Raw genomic sequence first — 26,499 nt, 5'->3', positions numbered from 1 at the left:
TTGGGCACATACAGTTAAATCTAATTGAATTGGGCCTAATTCCCTTTTAAACACATTTGAAATGTGGATGGATTTATATGAATCTGGGGATGGTTAGAGACACATTCACACAATCTTGTTCTGCCCTCACTACATAATCAATTCAATCATAAAAAGAAGTCAATTCCACTGCCTGGAAATAATGGAAAACATTTGGACTTTTCTTTTCATATTTTATCAGTTCACTTTTAGTACCAACACAAGATTATAAACATATTAGAAACTTCTCTTGTTGTCTAATCTTGTTACAAGAAGCGAACAGAAGCACATTCATCCAAAGTTGACTTCCTCAAAATTCTTCCCAAAAAACCCCTATGCTTATGGCTGTCCTTTTTCTGCCATCCCTTTTAAATGTTGATCTTTAATGGCGACTGTGGCAAAATAAAACTCTAAAGAAATGTGCAGTGGTGCAGCAATCTGAAGGCAAGATTCCAAAAAATGCACCAATGAACCAATGCTGAAAACTGTTCCACTCACTTAATCACGCTTATCTTGGGGTCACCAGTCAATGGCACTGAAAACAGGAAGTCATAACATTCTAAATAAATATTTGCACTGAAAGAGCATAGGGAACTCTTGGGAATAAGTCAATGGATTGAATCCAAACTTAGTCACGCTTCAAGTAGATCCACTGAAATTAACGGAACTTCTCTTAATCATGACTGAGTCCTGCTCATGTCAGTGGGGCTTCACAAAGTTCAAATAAATCTGGATCCAACCCAATCACTTTCTCCTGCCAGAGACATGACATGTTTAAAGTAGGCACTTGGCCAGAAGTTGGCCTGCCAGCAATTCAACAGATCTTGCCTTTCATTCATGTCGTGAGAAGGCTACTCTCTGTGCAGCAACAGCCCCTCTGTCTCCAAGTGATTGAGGGTCTTTAATCCTTTCTCCTCCCTCATCTGCCAGACTGAGGCCTGAGCAAAGCAGAAATCCCACCTTCCACAAATTGCCCATCATTAAAGATGGATGACTGGTGCTTAACTTCCACTTAAGTTCCACACAGTTCTGAGAGGTAAATGCAAGGTAAGAAGGAGGACAAAGTAGGGTCTGCATCAGTACATTTAACTCCATTTGCTTCTGACAGCAAAACAAGGGAAGGTCAGTTTACATATTGTATCTCAGGATTTGCTTCTGGGAAACATGTTTAAATACAGTAATCCCTCCACATTTGCAGTTTTGGCTTTTGTGGATTTGATTAGCCAAAGATTTTATGCCAAAAAGTTTAGGAATTGTTAGGGAGAACATCTCTCTAAGAATCTCTAGTTTCCCCAATGAACTTCTATGGCCAACCACCAGTGGAAAATGACCATAATATCATGTTGGAAGATATAGAAATTCAAAGAGAGGTGTTCTCTTTGGTAAAAAATAATAATAGCAATTTCTTTATTCATGGTGGTTCGTTTTCACTGTACTTCTCAATCCGGCAATCCTAAATTGAGCTCAGGTTGTGGTGCAGGCTGGAGAGCAGCTGCAATGAATCACTGCAATGAATCACTCTGACCAGGAGGTCATGAGTTCGAGGCCCGCTCGGAGCCTATGTTTGTCTGTCTTTGTTCTATGTTAAAAGGCATTGAATGTTTGCCTATATGTGTAATGTGATCCGCCCTGAGTCCCTTTCGGGGTGAGAAGGGCGGAATATAAATGCTGTAAATAAAATAAATAAACAAACAAATAAATAAATAAATATGAGGGTTGAATGAAAAGTAATGCCTCCACCTTCGTAACTCCTCAACAGATGGAAGTACTGGTATGCAGCAGGTACTGGCTTGTTCAGTAGACTCTCCTCTATAGATCCATTTGGCAGGAAGCCTTAGCATTGAACAGTTGTGTTGTTAAGGTGCAAAATATGGAACTCTGCACAGACAGTTGGTCAATGCGACTTAAGCAATGTGCAGTCACTGAATACTCGACAGCAGAAGGTGTCACCCCAAAGTAGATTCATCAGAGAATGCAAGCTGTTTATGGTAATTGTGTTGATGTGAATACTGTGCGTCGTTGGGCGAGTAAGTTTAAAGATGTTGAGGTGGGAGCATCTGACTTGCGTGACAAACAAAGAGTTGGACGTCCTGTGACAGCAACCACTAAGTTTCACAAGCAAAAGGTTGACAGATTGATTCAGGATGCTCATCGTATCACTCAGAGAGAAATTTCAAGCATAATCAGCATTTCACAAGAACGTGTGGGTCACATTATTGCTTTGCTTGGCTGTCGGAAGATCGGTGCACGATGGGCACTGTGAGACGCTGGTTGCGGAAACAGAGTGTCGACTTCTTCTGTGATGGCTTCAGAAAACTTGTTCATCGTTGGCAGAAATGTATCCAATGGTCTGGTTATTATGTGGAAAAGTGAACAGTGGTAGTTAAAGAGCACATTCTAAGGATTATTTTTGCGTTTGATTTATTAAAATATTCTCATCCAAACCTAAGTAATGAAGGTGGAGGCATTACTTTTCATTCAACCCTCGTAAATCACCAAGCACCAGTTCTCTGGTGGCAGGCAATTACCTACCTTCTAGCATTTGCATGGTAAACCAATGCATCAATTTTTTTTCAGATGCAACTAGCTGGTCATTTCTATGTCAAGTGTAGCAGCCACTTTACTCTGTGTCTTAGTCTCTCTCTCTCTCTCTCTCTCTCTCTCTCTCTCTCTCTCTCTCTCTCTCTCTCTCTCTCTCTATATATATATATATATATATATATATATATATATATAGTATATTACAATATTTGTTACAGGAAACCCCTTAATGAACAGAGACTTTTGCATTTCTCCTCCAACATTTCCAGTTTTATAACAAGGAGGAGAAACTCTTTGACAAATGAGCAAGGTCTCTCCCCCTTGTAATTCCTGATATTACAAAATATTATGTGTGCAAAAAAGGAAATATGTCACAAAGTAACAAAGTAAACGGTTTCTCACATCCTCAAATACTTCAACTCTCACTATTCCTTGCCCAATAAAATGCTATAAACATCATGGGGTTACCATAAATTGGCAGGTGACTTGAAGACACACACACACCATATACTTGCACAGCATGGGATGGAAGAATGTCAAAGTTCTTTGGGAGCTGAATAAAGCAGTAAGACAGCAGTGGCAAGAAAAACATCAGCTTGTTTTTTCTAATCTACCCGGTTGGTAGGGTTCATTTTTAATAATATGAACTACTAGAAGAGAAATGGCAGATCCACCCAAATATGTATATGAGCACTCAGCTTGTGGGCCTGATGGGCCAGGCATGCATATTCATCACTCGGCAATTTGCATGTGTGAATGAGAGGTCACAGATCAAACACCACACAGAGAGAACTCAAAAGCTATGCATGCATTCAGCTGTCTTTCATCGAGTAATGAGTAATCGAGTGAAATAAAGCAGGGTAGTATGGGCAAGGCTGAAGTTCACTGGCAGAACACATGCATAGCATGTGGAATGTCCTGGGTTCAATCTCTTGCCTCTTCGTCGACTTAGTTATGAATTTATTTACGCACACAATTCCTCCAGCCACAGACAAGATAGCCCGCGTTGAAGGAGGATGGATGCTGCACTCTCTCTGATTTAGAGAGAAATATACCTCCCAAGCATCAGAATGAAACTTGCATTAGCCTTCAGCATTGGTTCTGACTCAGGCATGGGCAAACTTTGGTCCTCCAGGTGTTTTGGACTTCAACTCCCACAATTCCTAACAGCCTACCGGCTGTTAGGAATTGTGGGAGTTGAAGTCCAAAACACCCGGAGGACTAAAGTTTGCCCATGCCTGTTCTAATTAGTTTTTACGTGTAGTGCTATGTTAGAAGTTAACATTTTGTGTTATGTAATTCAAATTATAATTATGATTGCACTAATTGAATGCTAAAGTCAAGATATCCCATGTCTTTGTATTTCCAATTGCTACGCATAGCTTTGAGAGCTGGATGGCGAAGAATGATGATGGGAAGAAAATCAATTCATTTGAAATGTGTGCTGGAGCAAACTTCTATGGATACCTTGGACAGCCATAAAGACCAACCAACAGGTCCTTGAGTAAATCAAAGCTAAACCCTCCCTAGCAGTCAAGATGATTGAACTGAAATTGTTGTATTATGGATATATCAGGATAACAGATGAAGAAGGTCGAAGATCATATGGAAAGAAAAAGGCCACCTTCTATAGATGGGTGGATTCAACCATGAAGCCATGGCCTTGAGGTTGCAAGATCTACTTGGGTTGTTGATAACAGAGTGGTCTCTCGTTCATATAGTTCCCATAGGTTGGTTGTCTTGGTGGAAATTATCAACAAATCGCAACAATGATTTCAAATATAAAACATTAAATGTCCAACAAAAATCACAAATAAAAATAAGCTGTAGGTAAAATTATAGGCAGACCAATCAAATTCTGTTAAAATCAGCCTGGAAGGTCTTTTTCAGAAAGATTGGAACAGGAATCAAATACCACATCCCATCAGAGAGTCCCACCAAAATGGGGCCACCGCTGAAATTAAACATAATAAACGTAATAAACATAATATCAATTGTAATAGTAATTGATCTTTCTCTCCTCTGCCTGGGGCACCATCTGATGGCTCTTAATGACATACCCATGATTAGGACATCATGAATTGCATGACTGGAAAATAATTGCTATCTAATATCCTGGTGGTGGCACAGTGTGTTAAAGCGCTGAGCTGCTGAACTTGCAGACCGAAAGGTGCCAGGTTCAAATCCCGGGAGCGGAGTGAGCGCCCGCTGTTAGCCCCAGCTCCTGCCAACCTAGCAGTTCGAAAACAAGCAAATGTGAGTAGATCAATAGGTACTGCTCCGGCAGGAAGGTAACGGGGCTCCATACAGTCATGCCGGCCACATGACCTTGGAGGTGTCTACAGACAATGGCGGTTCTTCGGCTTAGAAATGGAGATGAGCACCAACCCCCAGAGTCGGTCACGACTGGACTTAACGTCAGGGGAAAACCTTTACCTCTAATATCCTGGAATGAAACCTAACAATAGGGAACTTGTGGCCCTCCAGATTTGGACTACATTTGCCATCTTCCCTAGTCCGAAAAACCAATGTTGAAGGATGATGGAAGCTGCAATCGGAGCTCTAGAAGCCTACATATTTCCATCTATGGCAGTGATTCTCAACCTGTGGGTCCCCAGGTGTTTTGGCCTACAAGTCCCAGAAATCCCAGCCAGTTTACCAGCTGTTGGGATTTCTGGGAGTTGAAGACTGGAAACATCTGGGGACCATAGGTTGAGCACCACTGATCTATGGTATAGACCAGAGCTCAGAAATGTTACTGTTTTGAATATAATCCCCCCAAAACCAGAACCAGCATGACAAAATAGGTAATAATAATCTAATATATCCTTATCTGATCATCCATAACTTCTTATATTCCTATATATAAATCTTATATCCTTTTATATATACATCAGCCCTTGATAACTTTAAATAATTCACTTTGCTCACACTAGCCTAGCTGGTTTTATTTGCCCATAGCATAATATCCATTGCAAAACTTCTGTATATTAGATGCCAGTTGCATGTTCAGTGCCCAGCACTATCAGTGAGCTGAATTGAGGAAACAGAAAGTTTTGTCTGTCACCCTTTCACATGTTCACATCTTCCTTCCAAACTGTTGAACACTGGGAAATGTGAAGCAAATCCAGCAAACTGGGTTACAGCGTTTATGCACACAGGGCACGGCTGAGGATGAGTAAAGCAGACCAATGGTTGGTTACCACTCTGCATATCAAAGGGATGCATAAATGTAACCAAAGACTATTTCTCACCCACAAAACTCAGGGATACAGTTGCAGAAATGCAAAGCCCAAACTGCAAGAAAAGTAGAGTGGTGTTTTCACACAGTATGTTTTGCTGAGCATAATGGACCATTACAACACTAATTGAAACCACAGTGAAAACCAAACAGAGAACCAGTGGCAGACACAGGATTACTGAAATGAAAGCCAAACATGGACTAGGTGGCTCACAGCACCCCACTCAATACACCAGACCACACTTTTTCTTTCCTAGCTAGGTCTTATTTCATGCACCTTCGTTTGTTTCTCTGTGCCGTGGGAGCTGAAATTGCTTTGGGAAGCTGAATAATTATTTTTTTAAGGGAGAGTCAAAAGGGAGTAGCAGCATAACATTGTTTTGGCTGGGGGCCACATAAAGAGCCTTGAGGTGAAGGCGACTCACCTGGGAGCCAAAGGGTGAAGAGCTCTCCCCAGCTGCAGCTCCAGGCAAAACCAGCTGGAAGGCAAGGATTCCTGCTAACCGAAGCAGCAAAACAGACTTTCATGTGAAAAGAAGAATGACTGATTGAGGAAAGAGGCCACAAAAACTGGAGCAGACATCCCTGGGCATTGCATTGAACTGCAATACCCAGCGTCCCCAGCTTAGCAAGTTGCAACATGCTCTGTGTGCATCATGTCTCAGCTTCAGTCCCACTGGCTCTGGCAGCCAAAGCCTCTTGTCGGACCCCACAAAAAGCTTTTACCAGTCATAACAGATTTTTCATGGGCTCGAGAAACCACATATTTAACTACATCAGATACTAATATTAATTCTGCAATAATAACCCAAACACATAAAAGCACTTGGAAGCAGTCAAAGACGGCAGCATGCCACTTGCAGAAAGGATATGTGTGCCAATTATTTAGACAAGATAGAAGAGAAATAGGAGACTTGAACAGGAGTCTGTAATAATGCCATTTAATAGATCTTAAGACTCTCATTCTGCACATCCTTTTGAAAAGTTAATCCTTCCTAATGCATATTTTGGAGATACTATGATCTGGCAAACAACAGAAGATGTTGCTAATGGGATGCCTCATGACTTATTACTGATTTACATATGTATTTATTTATAAAAGCAGCCCACAAAATACTGATATGGGTATTGGTCTTTGCCAAGACCGCTGCAGAAATAGGACTTCCAAATCTCATGGAAACTCATTTTGCCAAAAGTTGCTGCCATAGGAAAGATGCTCTTGAGCAATCTAATATTTAACAATTCCAGCTGCCTTTAATTTCTAAGACATATTTTTCTTACTCATTTCATCTGAAATATTCCTGCCCAGACTCCCCTTTATCCAATTGTGTGCCAAGACTCTGCCAAAATACAGTGCTAAGCAGATATTGTGCATGTGCATTTTGAAGTTTATTTTTAACCACACCTATGTTTTCCAAATGCAAGATAATAACAAAAAAGTTTGCTTGCAAAACATTATGGGGAAAACCCTTTATAAATAAATGCCTTCTTAGAAAGCCCTTCTCTGCAATACCATGATAAAGCTAAGGGTTTATTCTATGACAGACAGATATATGTGCAGATATAGAAGAAGATAAGGAATAAAGCATCTGATATACTGTTTTTAAATTGCCTGTGCTTCAGCACAGCGTGAATTTCAAGAAAGTGAACATTTGGCTTCTTCTTTAAACTTTTCCTCTTTTCCCTTTCCCATTTTTCTGTTTCCAATGAAGGATGATTTAATCTTAGTAGATATGATGCCTTTACATTTTGTATATCTCAGCCATAAAACCGTTTCCTGCCGGTGAAATGTTTAGTTATTTTGGACAGAATTCTGTTTGCCTCAGATCAGAACATAGTCTCAGGCGAGATCATAAACAATGCTTTGCCCAGAACCACGGCCAGTTTTACATTACTGAAAACTAAAAAAAAAAACCCAAACAGAAACACAATTGAAAACAAAACACTGACATAGTGATGCAGGCTCTGGCTTAGCAGTAGTTTCCACCCTCCCTATTTATTTCTCACATACGCACACCACAATAAATTCTTAAGCCAGGACTGTTATCGCACTATTGCACTGTCTCTGCTGACTTTTCACCTTGGCGCTGCCAAGTGCCTCCGGAGTTTGAACACACCTTCCTGATTTAATCGAGACAGATTAATCCCGAGAGCAAACACTCCTTGGGAAATCGAGGATGCAGAAAAATTGCATTAAGGTAAACAGCTGCACCAGTGCATATATATACCTGTGGCATGACCCAGTAAGCAAAGTTAAGCCAAGCGACAGTCTTGAATGCCAAGCTAAAAATAATAAAGCTTTCTGAGATAATCTATATTGCTCACCACAAACCAAAATTGCATATTTGGTGTATTTCAGCTGTGCTTTATCTACCTTGTGGAGGAAAGCACAGCTGGCCTCTAAACTGGCATTTTAGTTACATAACTTTTTAGCCTCTGGATCTCCTCTAGCTGAGTCCTTTGCGAGGTGGACCCTCGGCACACATGCCCATCTAACCACAACTCTGACAATATGTTCCTCCTACCTCTTTTCCTCCTAAATCCTCCCTTCGTGGCTTCTGCTCGTCTTCGACAGCTTCGCCTTCCCTGGAATTTCTATAAGGAGCAGCTGGCGTCTCTGGGTTAATCCATGAGCTGGTGGTTTAGCAATCCCATGAGTCTGTTAATTAGTTTAATCGCTCGCTGGCACCCAGGATGAGAGGCTACTTGAACACCCGGGGAGGTCCATCCAGCTGCTGCTGCGTCCGCCTCTGCCCAAAAAGCCTCCTCCTCCTCCTCCTCTCTTGGTTTTTCTTCTTCTTCTCTCCAATGGACTTGTTTACTCTTTTTTAGAAAGCAAAGCAATGCCTTCTGGAGCTGCTCTGTTACCCGAGTTTCCAGAAGGCTGGGCGAGAGAGCGCTGCGCTCCCCTCCTCCTGGCTGCCTCTGGCGAGAGGAGCATGAATAGATTTCAGCGCATTCCTGATGCTGCTCTGTCAGTTGCAATGTGCTCAGCTGTCAAAGCTGGCCCCCATCATAGCAAAGAGAGAGGGAGGGAGAAAGGGAAAAAAAAGGAGGAGGCGTTGGGCAAAGAGATGAGAGGTTTTGGCTTAGTTAGACAGGTGAATCTAATTTTTGGGGAAGAGGCTGGGGAAGGACCACGTTACGCAAACTAACCAGAGAGAGAGAAAGCAGAAAAGGACCTCCATTCCACAGTTAAGTAGAGAAACCCTCTGCCCTATAAATATGAGGATCAACAGCAATCTCTCTCTTGTCTAGCCACTATTTTAGAACTGATCCACTCTCTTCCCCGTGGCTCCAACTTCATTTCCTAAAACCAACCCAAGGTACAGAATTAGCAAAGCAGTTGGGACAGCACTTAAATTGTCATGGCTTAATGCTGTCAAGGAGCCACTGATGGCACAGCGAGTTAAACTGCTAAACTGCTGAACTGTGGTTTGAATCCAGGGAGCGGGGTGAGCTCCCACTGTTAGCCCCAGCTTCTGCCAACCTAGCAGTTCAAAAACTTGCAAATGTGAGTAGATCAATAGTATTGCTCTGCCTTAGAGGTGTCTACAGACAATGCTGGCACTTTGGCTTAGAAATGGAGATGAGCACCAACTTCCAGCGTCGGACACAACAAGACTTAATGTCAGTGGAAAACCTTTACCTCTACATATTGCTGTCAAATCATGGGAGTTGTAGTTCGGTGGCAGAGAAGGCCAAAGATTTTGTAAAACTACAACTACTAAGATTTTATAGTATTGAGCCATGGAAAGTTAATGTGCTGCCAAACTGCATTGATTCTACAGTGTACCTGGGCTGGATTTAGGAACTGAGGTTGGAGCCAGAAGGTAAAGAAAGTGGCCCAGTCCTGAAATTGTGTGGTGTCACACTGCATTAATTCTATAGTGTAAATACAGCCCCACAGATATTAGAAATCTAGACCCTGATAGAAATATACAATGGGATTCAAGGCACCAGATCCCTTCTGATCTTGGAAGCTAAGCAGGGTTAGGCCTATTTAGCATTTGGATGGGAGAATGACAACAAATATCAGGTGCTATATTTCAGAAGAAGGAATTGGAAAAACTTCACTATGCACTTAATGTGGAAGCCATAGGTTCCAGGCAACCTGAAGGCACGTACATGCACAAGCATGAAAAGTCAGTGTTGGTTAGAAGAGTCATAGCAATAACAACAAATATTTCCATCCTCACCAGAAACAGATCTTCAAGATGTTGTCAAAGGCTTTTATGGTCAGAATCACTGGGTTGCTGTGAGTTTTCCGGGCTGTATGGTCATGTTCCAGAAGCATTATCTCTTGACATTTTGCCCACATCTATGGCAAGCCCTCACAACCTCTGAGGATGCCTGCCACAGATGTGAGCAAAATGTCAGGAAATGATGCTTCTGGATGGGAGGCCACTAATAAACACCAGAGGCTATATTTCTGAGGAAGAGACTAGCAAAACCACCTCTGAGTATTCCTTGCCTAAGAAAACCCTATGAAACTCACAGGGTCACTATAAGCTGACATGCGGCTTGAGGGCACATACCTGCACCAATATGATAAGATTAAAGGTTCATAACAAGAACAATTTTTCCCATCTCCACTAGAAACAGACCTTTAAGACATTCAGAAAGGACCCCTCTTTCAATCCCATCACTTTCCCTGGGATTCAAGGAACCAGAACCTGACTGATCTTGGAAGCTAAGCAGGGTCAGCCCTGGCTAGTAATTGGATGAGAGACTCCCAATGAATACCAGGTGAAGTATTTCAGAAGGAAGAACTAGCAAAACCACCTCAGAGTATTCCTTGGAATCCTATTAAAGACACAGAGCGACTATACATCTGGGAGGCACATGCATGCATACTCATAATAAGATTGCCGTAAGTCAGAGTTGGCTTGAAAGATCCTAACAAAAACAACATTTCCTTCTCTACCAGCAAAAGATCTTTAAGACATTCAGAGGGACCTCCCTTTCAATCCCATCACTTTCCTTGGGATTCAAGGAACCAGATCCTGACTGATATTGGAAGCTAAGCAGAGTCAGTCCTGGTTAGTGCTTGGATGGGAGACCACTAAGGAAGACCAGGTGCCATAGGATATATTTTAGAGTAAGGTAAAACCATCTCTGACTATTCCTTGAAACCCTATGAAATTCACAGTCGCCATAAGTTAACTGGCAATTGAGCACATGTACACGATTGTCATAAGACAGAGTTTTCTTGAAAATTCATAAGGAGAACAGTAGTAGCTGCTTGAATATCCTTGTGGAGAAAGAAGGAAAAGGTAAAGGTTTCCCCTGACGTTAAGTCCAGTCGTGTTCGACTCTGGGGGTTGGTGCTCATCTCCATTTCTAAGCCGAAGAGCCAGAGTTGTCCATAGACACCTCCAAGGTCATGTGGCCGGCATGACTGCATGGAGCGCCGTTACCTTCCCGCCGGAGCGGTACCTATTGGCATGTTTTCGAACTGCTAGGTTGGCAGAATCTGGAGCTAACAGCGGCCGCTCACACTGCTCCCGGGATTTGAACCTGGGACCTTTCGGTCTGCAAGTTCAGCAGCTCAGTGCTTTAACACACTTCGCCACCGGGGCTCCATGAAAGCAGGGTATAAATAAATATAATAATAATTCTACCTCTGTCAAGAGCAGATCTCTGGACCTTCAGAAAAGCCCCCTCTTTCAGTCCCACCACCTTTCCTGGGATTTAAGTCACCAGATTCCATCTGACCTCAGATGCTAAGCAGGGTCAGACCTGGATAGCACTTGGATAGGAATCCACCAAGGGATACCAGCTGATGTAGACTGTGTTTCAGAAGAAGGAACTAGCCAAACCTTTGATTCTTTGAAATCCAGGAATGGCCATCCAGAAGTGGAGAAGCGACCGGCAGCACATGAATCCTTAAGCCCCCTTCCCTTCCCCTCCCCTGCTCTGTCCGCCCAACACAAGCATTTCCTCTTCCCTCGCCCTCGGCCCTGCCTTCTCCTCTTGCTGCCTTTGCTGGACTTCAATCCAGCCCCCCTGGCTCGACTCCGGCTCCGTCCAGCCATTAGGAAGCCTGACCTGACTGTGCCTGGAGCAGATGGGGAGGGCTTCCTGTCTTGAATGAAGGGCAAGCCAAGTTGACCAGAAAAGGCAGCCGCTTAAAAACTATATTAGTTAGTTCCAGGCGGTCACATCTGGTCCACTGAAAAACATGAAGAAACCTCCCTGCTCTCTCCAAGGTTATAATGTGTATGCCTCTTTAAGTTCATTATATACAGACAGAGAGACAGAGAGAAAAAACTTGAAGAGAGAAAGGGAGTTCCTTCATGTTTTTCAGTGGATCAGAGGTGACTGACTAAACTGAGCCAAGTTTGCTCAGAGGGAAAAAAAAACCAGCATTTCAAGTTTCTATGTGAACAAGGGGTGCCTCTAGAATTAATGCAGGACACCACCACTTTGGGGTGCAACTACACTGGAGAATGAATGCAGTTTGACACCAGTTTTAACTGCCATGGCTCAATGCTGTGGGATCCTGGTGTTTATGGTTTGGAAAGGCACCCGCACTCTCAGGCAAAGAAAGCTTCAGTCTAGGGGTTAATCCCAATTTTGCAAAGACTTTGGAAAACTGCAATTTCCATGATTCCATAGCACCTTAAAGTGTTTTCAAACTGCATTCATTCTACAGTGCAGATGCATCCCTTAATTGCCATGGTCCGGGCTGTGACGCAGGCTGGTAAACAGCTGCTGCAATAAATCACTCTGACCATGAGGTCATGAGTTCGAGGCCAGCCCATGGCGGGGTGAGCACCCGTCAATTAAAAATAAAATATAGCCCCTGCTCGTTGCTGACCTAGCAACCCGAAAGATAGTTGCATCTATCAAGTAGGAAATAAGGTACCACTTATAAAAGTGGGGAGGCAAGTTTAACTAATTTACGACCTGGAATGAGGAAGTGCCATCAGAGTGGATGATGAAGCAGCTGCTCCCCCTGTGGCCAGAATCGAACATCCCCTCAGGAAAAGGTTAAATTGCCTCTGCGTCTGTCTGTCTGTTGTCTCTGTCTCGGTTCGATGTGTTTATGGGCATTGAATGTTTGCCCTATATGTACATAATGTGATCCGCCCTGAGTCCCCTTTGGGGTGAGAAGGGCGGAATATAAATACTGTAAATAAATAAATAAATAAATAATGGTCAGTGCTATGGAATCCTGGGAGTTTTAGTATTATAAGGTCTTTAGCCTTTCTCTGCTAAAAAGTGCTTGAGACTCACCAAATTACAGATCCCAGGGTTCCATAGCATTGCACCATGGCAGTTAAAAGTGGCATCAAATTGCATTCATTCTACAGTGTAGGTGTACCCAAGGGCAGGAAAAAGTCAGCCCCATGTATTTCCATAACATTAAGCCATGACAGTTAAAATGGTGTCCAACTGAGTTAATTCTACAATGTATACGCACCCTGGAGGGCCTTGGCCAAGTCATACTAATATGACTCGCCCAAGGCCGCCCAGCAAGTTTCCATGAGTTTTGTTGCCTGGATATATGACACTAAACTGGAGCAGGAATAAACTCTTAGTGGACTGAGCGCAGGCCTGGGTTACAGACAAACACACTCAATCCCACCAATCAAAGCCCAGTTTAGGGCCTATAAAAATGTCACGGAGAAACGAGGCGCCAATAATCCCTTCTCCTTAATGCCTATCATTCCCGTAAGAGTCTTCCCTAGGGAGAAAGAAATGATAGGAAAGATCTGCCAGCTCCAAGACAAGATATGGGTTTGTCTACAGCTGTGGCTAATTCAAACCCAGATTTATAGCCAGGGCGTTTTGTATAAGTGGACCAAAGATCATAGAGAATGTATGTGTGTGACAGAGAATGGGGTATAACTGAACAGAGATTATTAAATTTGTTGAAGTTACATACTGTGTCCAGTCCTACATTTAAGCAGGAGTCATGTAGCCTTCCAGACATTGTTGGACTGCATCTCTCAATGTTCCTCATTATCTATGGTACCTAGAGTAGCTGGGACTTGCTGTGCAACAATATCTGGCCAAAAAACTCCATGATGAGATTTATTTATTTATTATTTATTTATTTACAGCATTTATATTCCGCCCTTCTCACCCTGAAGGGGATTCAGAGCGGATCACATTACACATATAGGCAAACATTCAATGCCTTTTAACATAGAACAAAGACAAGACAAACATAGGCTCCGAGCGAGCCTCGAACTCATGACCTCCTGGTCAGAGTGATTCATTGCAGCTGGTTGCAGCTGGCTTGCTCTCCCGCCTGCGCCACAGCCCGGGCCTTGGGATCGGCATAAATTGGGAATGGCTTGAAGACACAACAGCAACAATAACAGCAGCAGAAGCAGCAAACAGGATCCTTCCAAAATCTCAACAATAGTTGGCAAAGATTAAATAACATAGCATGCTAACTATGTGAGGTCTCTTTCATAACACATAATAACATCATTTTAATTGCCATGAGTACAGCCTGTGGAATGCTGGGATTTGCAGTTTCATTAGTTATTTCAAAATCTCTGGCAAAAAGGGTCTCACCAAACTACAAATTGCTGGATTTCATAGGAGGCAATAAAGGCAATTAACAGTAGTGTCAGGCCCCTTCTACACTGCCATATAAAATCCAGATTATCTCATTTGAACTGGATTATAGGTCAGTGTAAACTCATGGCGCAGGCTGTTGAGCAACCAGCTGCAGCCAGCTGCAAAGGATCACTCTGACCAGGAGGTCATGAGTTCGAGGCCAGCTCGGAGCCCCGTGTTTGTCTTGTCTTTGTTCTATGTTAAGGCATTGAATGTTTGCCTTATATGTGTAATGTGATCCGCCCTGAGTCCCCTTCGGGGTGAGAAGGGCGAAATATAAAAACTGTAAATAAATAAATATAATCCAGTTCAAAGCAGATAATGTGGATTTGATAATATAGATTATATGATAGTGTAGAAGTGGCCTCAATGTGCTATGAATGTGAAAGAGACCAATAGCCAGATAATATTGGATATCTTGTTGTTGTGTGCCTTCAGGTCATTACCAACCTATGGTGACTTTATTATGGAGTTTTTAGGCTGAGAGTATGTGAATCGATCAAGGACAGACCAATGCCCAGATACTATTGGCTATGTTGCTGCTGTGTGCCATCATGTCTTAACCACCGTCTCCAGAGTCGTAGCCCTATGCGCAAAACCAGTAGTATCAAATATTACCAGACATCAACAACTATCTCCTATCGAATACAAATAGCCAAGTAGTTTGGGATTTCTAATTGGCTTTTCCAAATGTTTGCATACCTGTCATTCAAATCAGCAGAGAAGAAATTTCAGGAGAGCTGGAAGGGAGAGATGCTTCCACTTCAGAGCCGCTCATGCAAACTCTCTTGACACATGGAGATATGTTATGCTCTTAACCCCATCATTATTTAAACATGGAAATGGAGTGCAAGAAACCTGCTCACTTGCATCGGTCCTGAAAGAGCACTACATTTCATTTCTCATTTAAAAGAGTCCCTTGATAGCCTTATGGAACACAGAAATATAATTCCTTAAAAATATAAAAACAGCATGTGTCTTGGGAGTGAAAGGGGAAGGGAAATGTACAAAACATTCCCACGGTGCGGCATAAATAATGCATTATTGTGTGTGCATTCTTTGAAAGATCTGGTGCCAATAAAGGCTGAAAGGAAACAGGCACAACAGCAACACTGCTATACTTATCTGGATCTCCTGCATCTGGAACTCACTACTATACAAAGTGCATGACTCATGTGCCTCAATGGAGAGAAACCATTGCACAGGCCCAGATAGATCACTGGCATTTCCCTTCAAAATAATCTCAGTCAATAAAACTGGGAAGGATCCCAAAGACTTGAAACCCAAGGCCATAGGTAGAAAATGTCAATTTTGGACTACAGCTCCCATAACCCACTGATCACCAACCATGCTGGTTAGGGAAGTCTAGAAGCTGTAGACCAGGCATGGGCAAACTTTGGCCCTCCAGGTGTTTTGGACTTCAACTCCCACAATTCCTAACAGCCGGTAGGCTGTTAGGAATTGTGGGAGTTGAAGTCCAAAACACCTGGAGGGCCAAAGTTTGCCCACGCCTGTTGTAGACCTTAAAATAGCATTTTCACAGTTCAGCTCCCTAGAGAGATCTTTTCCTACTGTTCGTTAAAATCGTGGAGTAATAATCCGCAAGCATTTCTCTGTTTAAATAACTTGCTGATCAGGTATATCACAATTAACAAAGTAGATGCATTCCTAGACATTATCTCTTTGACAAAAAAAAAAAAAAACCTGGCATGGCAGAAATAGCATAGAAAGAATAGTGTTGCGTTCCTACACAGCAAAAAAGAAGAGCAACTAAACATGTTAAAGCCATTTTTTTAATCCAACACAAATGACATGCGCACGTGAAATGAAGCAACCAGGTTTGGTCAGCCTTGCATAAATAAACAAAAACATGTTGAACCTTCTAAAGACCATTTGGAAACTTGTTCCAAAATGCATCCAAGGATAATCTTTTTAAATTCTTTCACTGTCTTTTACTTTCCTTTGGATTTTCAGTTTGATAGTCAAATATAGTGCCGTGGGTTTGTTTTTTAATGTGCTAGAGTATTTGGAGTTTGGTGAGACACTAGTACTCTTTGGCAGAGGATAAAAACCTTGCAAAACTAAAGCTCTCATGATTCCATAGTACTGAGCTATGACAATTCAAGTGGTACCAACCTGCATTATTTCTACAGTGTAGATCAGGGGTCCCCAAACTAAGGCCCGGGGGCCGGATGCGGCCCTCCAAGGTCATTTACCTGGCCCCGCCCTCATTTATAATATAATATTTTTATATCAGTTTTAATAATATAATATATTATACATACATATGATATTGATAATATTATCATGTTATACAATGTAATACTAATAATAATACCATATAATAATATTAATTACATGTTATATATTACATATAATATTACAGTATAGTGGTATAGTTCAATATAGTAATATATAATGCTAATATTGTGCTATGCTAATAATATAATATATTGTATGTACATACAGCTGCTCTGAGTTCCCTTCGGGGTGAGAAGGGTGGGATATAAATGTAGTAAATAAATGTAGTAAATGAATAAATAAATAATTTTAGACTTAGGCTCGCCCACTTGACTTGAAGGCACACAACAACAACAACAACAACAACAACAACAACAATCCTAATTAACTTGACTATCTCATTGGCCTGATAGGTTTATGTTGGTTAAAATTGTTTTCATTTTAAAATATTTTATTGTTCTTTCATTGTTGTTGTTGTTTTGCACTACAAATAAGACATGTGCAGTGTGCATTGGGATTTGTTCATATTTCTTTTTCAAATGATAATTTGGCCCCTCAACAATCTGAAGAATTGTGGACTGGCCCTCTGCTTAAAAAGTTTGAGGACCCCTGGTGTTGATGCACCCTTTGTTAGCTAAGGTTTGCATTTCCCTAAGGAACAGAGGCTGGTGTGCATGGCTCCTCCTGCCTCCTTTATCATCAAAACAATCCTGACAGAGGGGTCTAATTCAGAAAGTGTGACTGGGTCAAATTTATCCATTGCATTTCAGAATCAATTGGGAACTAGAGTCTGGATCTCCCAAATCCAATCTATCACTCTGGCCACTACACAATAAACATTGGGCCCTCAGTATCTTCTGAGGTATGATTACCAAAATCCATGGACTCTAGACTACTTGGATGTTCAAGTTCCATTATATAGAGTAGCATAGTAAAATGGCATCTCTTATATCGAATGGGAATAAACTCAAACACGTGCTGAGAGAGTATCTGTGAAAAGATGGAAGGCTAAAGCAGCGGACGCCTACACACCAGCATTTCTGAATGTTTCCAAGTCATAGTTGGCTGAATCTGTGGATGCAGAACCCTTTTACCTATATAAAGGTGCACATGGAGAACCATCACAGTGTAATAGTTTCAACATGGAATTACAACTCTGGAGACTAGGACTTAGTACTGTTCCACTTTCCAGGTGGAGGCTTCTAGGGGATGCTAGAGAGAGAAGGAGAGTCAATTTTACGGGGTGGGAGTTGAAGGAGGAGAACCAGTTTCCCCATTTTTGCTGGTTGTGCTTCCTCCTCCCCCCCCCTCCCGATATATTAAATGAGGGTTGTTTCTAAAGACGGGGACATAAGCAGGGGAATAACAGGAACACAAGAGAAATAGTTTTACTCCTTCAACCCACTCTCCACTCCCATAAAATGGACTATCCATCCCTCTCTAGCACCCCCTAGCATTCTCCGCCCAGATAATGGAAATATCCAGGACTCAAATTTCCATGCAACCATGAAGCCCACATGATGACCTTGAAAAAGTGACATACTCTCAGCCTCAGAAGAGAGCAATGGCGAACCCGATCTGAACAAATCTTGCTGAGAAAATCTTGTGACAAGCTCATCTTAGGGCCTCCATAGGTCAGGAATTACGTGAAGGTACACAACAATAACAACAACAACCTAACATATAGTTTGTGGCTAAAGACAGCATGGTTTAGTGATTTCAGTGTTGCACTAGAAGTTGGAAAGACCAAGATTCAAATTCACATGCAGCTATGGAAGGCCACTAGGGGAGATTACATACATTCATTCAGCCTCAGAAGAACATAACGGCAAACTTCCTCTGAACAAATCTCAAGAAGAAAACCATAGGATAGGATCACCATAAATTGGATAACCATAAGTTGAAGGCAACCTGAACCACAAAGCATAACACACAAACCTATCCTTTGTGCCCATACTTTTTATGATAACTTAGAGCTAGGAAGTGTTTATCTACTGATGCAAACAATTTTGAATGGCTTGTAAACAAATGAGATGTTAGGAAATTGTTAGTCTAGGGATGAGTAACATTCCTGCCTCCAGATGATTTAGCTCAAAGCTTCTCAAACTTTTGTCCTCACAATGTTTTGCACCTCAACTTCCAGAAGCCCCAACAGGCAGAAATCTTGAGTTTGAAGAACCCTTTGTCTACATTTTCCACAGCACCTTGATGGTTATGCTGGATGGGCCAGTTGAGAGTTGCACCAAAGACCTCTAGAAGATTCCCACCCACTGTATGTGAACATAACTGCATAACACATCATTCCCACAGAGAATGGAATCCAAACTATGTAAAATGGGTGTCATTATTCAAATATTGCAAAAGGGTCTCTTGAAATATCTAGCTGCTTAAAATTCTTGTTACTTTTTCAAAGTGATCCCCTTGTTTCTTCACTGCTCAGTATTGTCTGTGTAACTGAAAATGTTAATTTTTTTAGTCTTATTGACAATTGTGAATTGCGTGTTTTGCTCCATTGTCTGGTGCAAAGATTAGCACTGCAGAAAGTAACCTAAGGACAATTATACTCCACAGAGACGGATTTCAACACAAAAACTATTTTTAACTCTGGCTCTGTTCAATGTTAGGAGTAACAGAAGAAGGACATATAACCAGAGGCAGCACTGTTATCAAAAGGTTATGTGGGTTTCTGTCTTCATAAAAAATAGTAATAGTAATTTGAGCCTTTCAGGAAAATATCCTCTGACCACACACATCGCTCTAATCCCTTGTTTTTTCAACACTAAACATTGTTTTGAATTAGTTTCTACTGCAAGAATCACATGTCCCTCTAACTGCAACACACAAAAGTGCTCAGAATTGGCTTTGCAGGTTAAAGATGATGGGAGCTGCAGTTGAATAACATCTGCAGGTCTGCACGATTTCTATCCCTGGCTGGTACAGTTCAGTACTTACACGTGTTTATCCTTTCCTCCAACTCTACCAACTTGGCAGAGACAGATGTGATTAATCCTCAGATGTCCCACTTTTCAGCTGCTTTTAAAATGTCCCACTCCCTCCATTTTCTTCCTTTGTCCTCAGCTTACTTCAATGGCTCCTACTTTTCTCCTTTTTCCACATCTTACTTCAATTGCCGCAAACTGAATTCAAAGTGCAAAAGTAGTTTGCTCTCAATTAACTCAGCAGGTGAGAGAAGACAGGAAGAGGCAAAAGCAAATAAAAACTGTTGTACCGTCTCCTAGTTTGTGTGTTCCTTCTTTTACTAAATTTTGCCATTTTGACAACACTTTGAAGTTGCTTGGCCATATGTGTCCTGATTTTCATCTGTGAAATATTGAAGGGTATGGTTTATTTCCTTTATCTTTCTCTCCAGCGGGTCTTTGATCACAGGTGGTAAGACAACTTGTTAGAAAAGCCTTCCTACCACACTTTGTAGTATTCTTTTTATCTCTCAGATGATCCCATCACACAAGTGGGCACCCTATCATGGTTTCCAGTATTTTTCAAAGCAGAACTAGTAAAGAGATCGTCTCAAAAAAGGTAGATAATGGAGAATGCCAAAGCAGCCAATTGGACATATCTCCATTGCCCACCATCCCCCTCTGATAAGGCAGCCTATCTAAACTAGGCAGATGCAATGGAGAATGCTTTCCTCTATCCCTATTCATCATCATCATCATCATCATCATCATTTAATTACTTATTAATCGCCCTCCATCCACAATGCCCTAGGCGATTTACAAGACAAAATTGTAAAGGATAAAAATACATACATACAAATATTGATAAAATTAACATAGATTAAAAGCTCTAGTAAAGAGCCAGGTCTTGAGTGCTAGGGTGAAAGGCCCTAACTCACGCATGGCTCTCATGTAGGGCGGCAAGGCATTCCATAAGGCAGGGGCAGAAATAGAAAAAGCTCTGCGCCTGGTCCTTTCCAAGTGCACTTCTCTAGGACCTGGTACATAAAGTAAGTCTCGTTGGGATGGTCGTTGCGACCTCCGATTTTATTGAAAATAAAGTTTGCCTAGCAGTCCAGCTGGCTCCCGTATGCAGATGCGGGGTGCCACTTTGTCCTTCATCTCAGGCAACAAAGCACCTTGGCATTGATTCATCTGGGATTATAGCCTTCCAGACAAGCATGCCAAAACACAACCTCTGAGGATGCCTGCCATAGATGTGGGCGAAACGTCAGGAGAGAATACTTCTGGAACATGCCCGAAAGACATACAACAACCCTGTGATCCCGGCCATGAAAGCCTTCCACAACACATGCCAAAACTGCTCTGCTCTGCTCCAGGTCTCTCTGTTGTTTGAAACAAGGAAAACAAGGATGGGCCTTTGTAATCTGTTACCTAAAGTAAAGAAGGAGATGGCAGCTCTTCCCACACCATGTATCATCAGACTGGCAGCTGAATCTCTCTTTCAGCAATGGAGAATGACAATATCTTGCCTTGCTCTTGAACATCACAAGCTCGCTTAAGAGGTGTAGGTCAGTTTGCATGGGATATAGAACTCTATCTTCGAGCACTTTGCTAGTATTTGCTAGTACAGTAGAGTCTCACATATCCAACATTCGCTTATCCAACGTTCTGGATTATCCAACGTATTTTTGTAGTCAATGTTTTCAAAACATCGTGATATTTTGGTGCTAAATTTGTAAATACAGTAATTACTGCGGAGCATTACTGCATATTGAACTACTTTTTCTGTCAAATTTGTTGTATAACATGATGTTTTGGTGCTTAATTTGTAAAATCATAACCTAATTTGATGTTTAATAGGCTTCTCCTTAATCTCTTCTTATTATCCAACACATTCACTTATCCAATGTTCTGCTGGCCCGTTTATGTTGGATAAGTGAGACTCTGCTGTATTTTTTATATTTGCCACTTGAAATAGCTGCTTCGTTGTGCCTAATGGTATTGCTTACCTGGAAAACCAATGTTATCTGGAAACAATTTCTTCTTAGTTTGGGCATTTCTCCCCTTATTGTCTCCTTGTCTTTGAAATTTATATTACTTAAGGAAGTGTTAATGCAGTATAGTAGTTTGAGTGTTAAGGCTTAGAATCTGGAAAACAGGGTTCTAATCCCTGCTCAAACATGGAAACCCACTGAGTGACTGTGGACAAGTCATTCTCAACCTCAGAGGAAGGAAATGACAAACCTCTTCTAAAGGCAAGAGGCCACTATAACTAGAAATCTAATCTAATAATATAAACTTTAAGACAGTGTTTCCTATATATGCTATACTCACAGAACATTCAATGTCCAGACAAGGATTATAGACATTCAAAATACAGTAGAATCTCACTTATCCAAGACTCGCTTATCCAAGTGTCTGGATTATCCAAGCCATTTTTGTAGTCAATGTTTTCAATATATCGTGCTATTTTGGTTCTAAATTCGTAAATACAGTAATTACAACATAACATTACTGCTTTTTCTGTCAAATGTGTTGTAAAACATGATGTTGTGGCGCTTAATTTGTAAAATCATAACCAAATTTGATGTTTAATAGGCTTTTCCTTAATCCCTCCTTATTATCCAAAATATTCGCTTATCCAAGCTTCTGTCAGCCCGTTTAGCTTGGATAAGTGAGACTCTACTGTATACTAAATGCTTCAAAATACACATCTCTAAACCAAAATCTTCCTTACATAGGAAAGACAAGAAATTCCTAAAGCAGAGTCCAGAAAAAATATAATCAATATGTTACAAACACACATACACTCATAGAAAGCACAAGTCTTATACTCAAGGTTTGTGAGTCCAATGACCACCAGAGTTCATGTTCCACTTGGAGGACTGTGTAAATCACAGATTGTTAATCCAAACCTCTATGTCCAAGTTAGTAAATCCTTTTTGAATCCAAAGTTTTAAACAAATCCAAAGTTTGTAACCATCCACAACCGTTTTTGACTGTGACAAGTCTTCCTCAGGTGGTAGTTTGTGAAGTTCAAAACCTCTTCTAAACAAATCTTGCCAAGAAAACCCCATGAGAAGTTCTTCTTAGGGTCTCCATAAGTCAGAAACAACTTGAAGGCAACAACAACAAGAAATCTGGATTGACTTATACATGGCCATATCCAAATCTATAATCCTGGCCCCAAAATGAGCCCTCGACTTATCCATAAGGTTGATTTCTACACGAGTATATGCAGTAGGCAGTAACAAACTGATTTGCTTCACGTTTGCACATTCATTGTAAAGGCACTATGTCTGAAAACAAGTTCAGCAGAATTCAATCATCAATAAAAACTGGGTTTCTTCAGAGGTAGAAAAATACACAAATGCACACTACAGAGGATGCAAACAGAGGAAGCGGGAAATCACAAATCTCTCTGCATGTTCCTGGACTGCAACATCTATCAGCCCTTGACAAACATGGAGGAGGATAGGGATGCTGGGAATTGCAAACCAACACCTGACGTTCCGCATTATTCCAATCTCATCTACAGATATACAGCCATGAAAGCTCACTTGCTGCACTATCTATCGAGGCAGCCTCCATTTTATTTTCCAGAGTTCCCCAACATCTGTCTAAAGTGTGCTATAAGCATGTCACTTATTAATGTTTCAGGAATCCAGTCTTGAATCATATATGAGGGCTTTGCTCCAGGATTCTCCCTTGATGGCTTACTCCAATCAGGGCTCTGGGCATTTTTTCAGATGCTGAATTAATGCAGAAGAAGAGATGCTATCTGCACTTTCTCTCCCCTGGGACTTCCCACATCCCACCCTGCTCCAACTTTACCAGAAGTTGTCCTTTCCCCTTTTTTAATAAGCAAGGACAGAAAACCTGTAATCCGCAGTCACTTATTTATTTTAAAGTCATAAAGGAAAATACCTTTTATGGGAAATTGTAATGCAATTGTTTCTTTGTTCTTTTTCTAACACAAATGTAAATCAATCAAATAAACCGTTTTTGTTTTCGTGTCAAGAGCGACTTGAGAAACTGCAAGTCACTTCTGGTGTGGGAGAATTGGCCATCTGCAAGGATGTTGCCCAGAGGATGCCTAGATGTTTTGATGTTTTTATCATCCTTGTGGGAGGCTTCTTTCATGTCCCCGCATGGAGCTGGAGCTGATAGAGGGAGCTCAGCCGCGCTCTCCCTGGGTGGAATTCGAACCTGGCAGTTTTCAAATCAGCAACCCAACCTTCAAGTCACTAGGCTTTAATCCACTACGCCACTGGGGGCTCCTAAAATAAACCATTGTTACTCTATTAGTAAGCTTCCAGGCAGGCAGTTTCTATAGTTATTATCATTTCTTTGTTGCATATAATCATAGAATTGGAAGAGACCTCATGGGCCATCCAATCCAACCCCCTGCCAAGAAGCAGGAAAATCGCATTCAAAGCAACCCTAACAGATGGTGCTTTGCTCCAGAAGACACTGTGGAGCATTTATCATTTTTAGCCTTGCCTCCCAAATTATCCCATTTTCAACTAAAGTTGGAGCAAAGTTAAATGTAGGTAGCATTACCTGGATTGCCCTTATCTTCTTTCAGTCCATGTTGCACCCCAGGCCTGGAAACCCCTATGATCACAGCACCACACAAGAGCCCAAAGTATAAGCAAACAGTTTATTGTAAAAGCACATAGAAATATATGAAGAAATAAGGAAATAAGGAAAAAAGATCTATAACCCAAAAAAGGGCTAGGAAGAGATGATAACCAGGCAATAATCCAAAGGTCTCATGCAAATCCCAAGGTAATATAGCCAGAAAGTCATAAGCACAGTGTAAGTTCACAAGCAAAGGTATACCTAGTAAAACTTGAGCAAGAATATAAAAATAAGAACATAGAAAACTTCCAAGATACTTAAATCCAAAACCAAGGCTTGACTTGAAACAAAAACCAGGGAACTCAGGCCTAGCTTCTCTCTTGAACGCTATGTTGCCTGAACTAACTCTTAGGTAGACACCCATGAAGTCCTTTCTTTTCCCACAAATTCTCTTCAACCTTCCCATGTAAGCGCTCTGACCTGAGCTGCCTATTTTCTGCTCTAATCTGTAACTGAAGACTTTTGTTGACCTCCATAGCTCCAGGTGTTTTTTCCTTGGAGCCTTCCATATCACTTAAACTCTTCACCCGACTCCTTATCTAATGTTGCAGTTTCTGGCTGCTCTAACTGACCTTGAAGCCCTGCGCTTTCAGCGTCAGGTTTTTCCCAGAGAGAACCTTCATTTCTCTCACTTGATTCTTCCTCATTTTGTGCCCCAGGAAATCTCACAGGAAATCCCACAATTCTCTCTAAACCAGCAGTGAACCCATCAGCCTCAGGCTGTACTAAAACAGTCCATTGCTAAGTCATACCTTCCAATTCTCCCAATTTGGCAGGGAGATTACTCCTCTATTATCCTATTTTTTCAGATGGTTTTTAAATGTTCTCTTCTCACTTTTCCCCATTGTCCTCTGCTTACTTCAACTGCTACAAACTGAGCAATTAACTCTCCATTAGCTCAGAAAACAGGTAAGAGGAAGAGACAGAATCTCGTATACTCAAGCAAAGAAGAATTTCTTGATCTTCCACATGATTTTATGGTCAACTTCTGCTGGAAACTGAACACAGAGTCACACTGGAGGACCTAAGGATTCACAGAGGTGTCCTTTAGTCCATGACCGGAGAAAGTTCACTATACAGTAGGCATGAGCAAACTTCAGCCCTCCAGATGTTTTGGACTTCAACTCTCACAATACTTAACAGCCAGTAGTGGCTGTTAGGAATTGTGGGAGGTGAAGCCCAAAACAACTGGAGGGCCTAAGTTTGCCCATGCCTGCTATAGAGTCACATCAGAGAACCTTGAAAATCTTAGAGAGTACATTTTAATCAAATCAGTGAAAAAGCAAATCTGCAAATGTGGAGGGATGACGGTAAAACAATGAAAGTGCAATAACAAAATTCCAAACTGCCACACAGAATAAACTGTAATACTAAACACAACCAAAATTTACCTAGACAGTTAACGGGACTAAAAACAACATGGCTGCATTAGAAAAAATAGTATAGTCACATAATGTAATTGGAATAAAATAATCTTACTGTTCAAAATAATCTTAAGTCTCTGCTTGGTGCGAAAAGATAGAAATTATAAATTCCGATGGAACACTTCTAAGACAGAATAGAAATATGGAAGTTTTTTGAGTTGGGAGTTGGCTCAACAAAAGCCACCCCTTGGTATTGATGCAATTTGTGACCCATCAAAAGCCTCCAGATTGTGTCTCATTATCTCCCTTTTGAGGATTTTCTCCCTTCTTGGTTCCACTGCTTCACAATAGAGACTCTAAACTTGACACACCAAAATGGATTTTCTCTTTCTCTCTCCCTCTTTTAAACCAAAGAGGATAAAGTTTCATCTAACTGGCTGCCTTTTCCTCTATCCCAGTGATTATTTTTTCATGAAAAAGCAAAACACTCAATATGCAGAGTTTAAGCTCTAGGCTTCTGAGCCACTTGGGCTCTGTGGAATAAACCGGCACAGGCAGAACTTTTATAAATATCACGAGCATCTTTTGTTTGGAAGCCTTTCTTTCAAAACAGAAAACTGGCAGCTTCGGCGTCACTTGGCTTTGAAGTCTGAGCTGACAGAAAAAGCAAAGTGCAGTATCTGGGAGCCAAATTGGAGATGTATGTTGGCTGGAGCAACAAATGTGCAAAAAGGTTTATTTCGTAATGTACGCACAAGAAGCATAAAACGAGACACAGATCAGAGGCCAAAGAAGAGCTTCTTAAAGCTATGGAAAAACACAGTTCAGCTATTCCATTAGGTGGACAGTTTACAAAACTTCTTTTGTTTATATAGTTCCATTGTCTCAAATAAAATTATACTTTCTGTGAAATTTGCTCAAGGGGGATAGCCCGTTGCATTACTTCTTC

General features: G+C 41.3%; 1 protein-coding gene across 3 annotated transcripts in view; it reads right to left on the bottom strand.

The window, feature by feature from the left end:
• pdzd2 (PDZ domain containing 2) overlaps positions 1-26,499 on the bottom strand; it is a 315,666-nt gene that overhangs the window by 172,696 nt on the left and 116,471 nt on the right. Inside the window, exon 1 of one of the 3 annotated variants that reach the window (XM_008118594.3) lies at positions 8,326-8,968. The exons of the other annotated variants lie outside the window; for them this stretch is intronic. The gene's annotated coding sequence lies outside the window, so the exon portion shown is untranslated. Of the gene's footprint in view, positions 1-8,325; positions 8,969-26,499 lie in introns of those variants that run through there. 3 annotated transcript variants of the gene reach the window in all.

Source organism: Anolis carolinensis, chromosome 2 (assembly GCF_035594765.1).
Source record: "Anolis carolinensis isolate JA03-04 chromosome 2, rAnoCar3.1.pri, whole genome shotgun sequence".
Lineage (NCBI taxonomy): Eukaryota > Metazoa > Chordata > Lepidosauria > Squamata > Dactyloidae > Anolis > Anolis carolinensis.
This window is presented reverse-complemented; position numbering and strand designations above follow the sequence as displayed.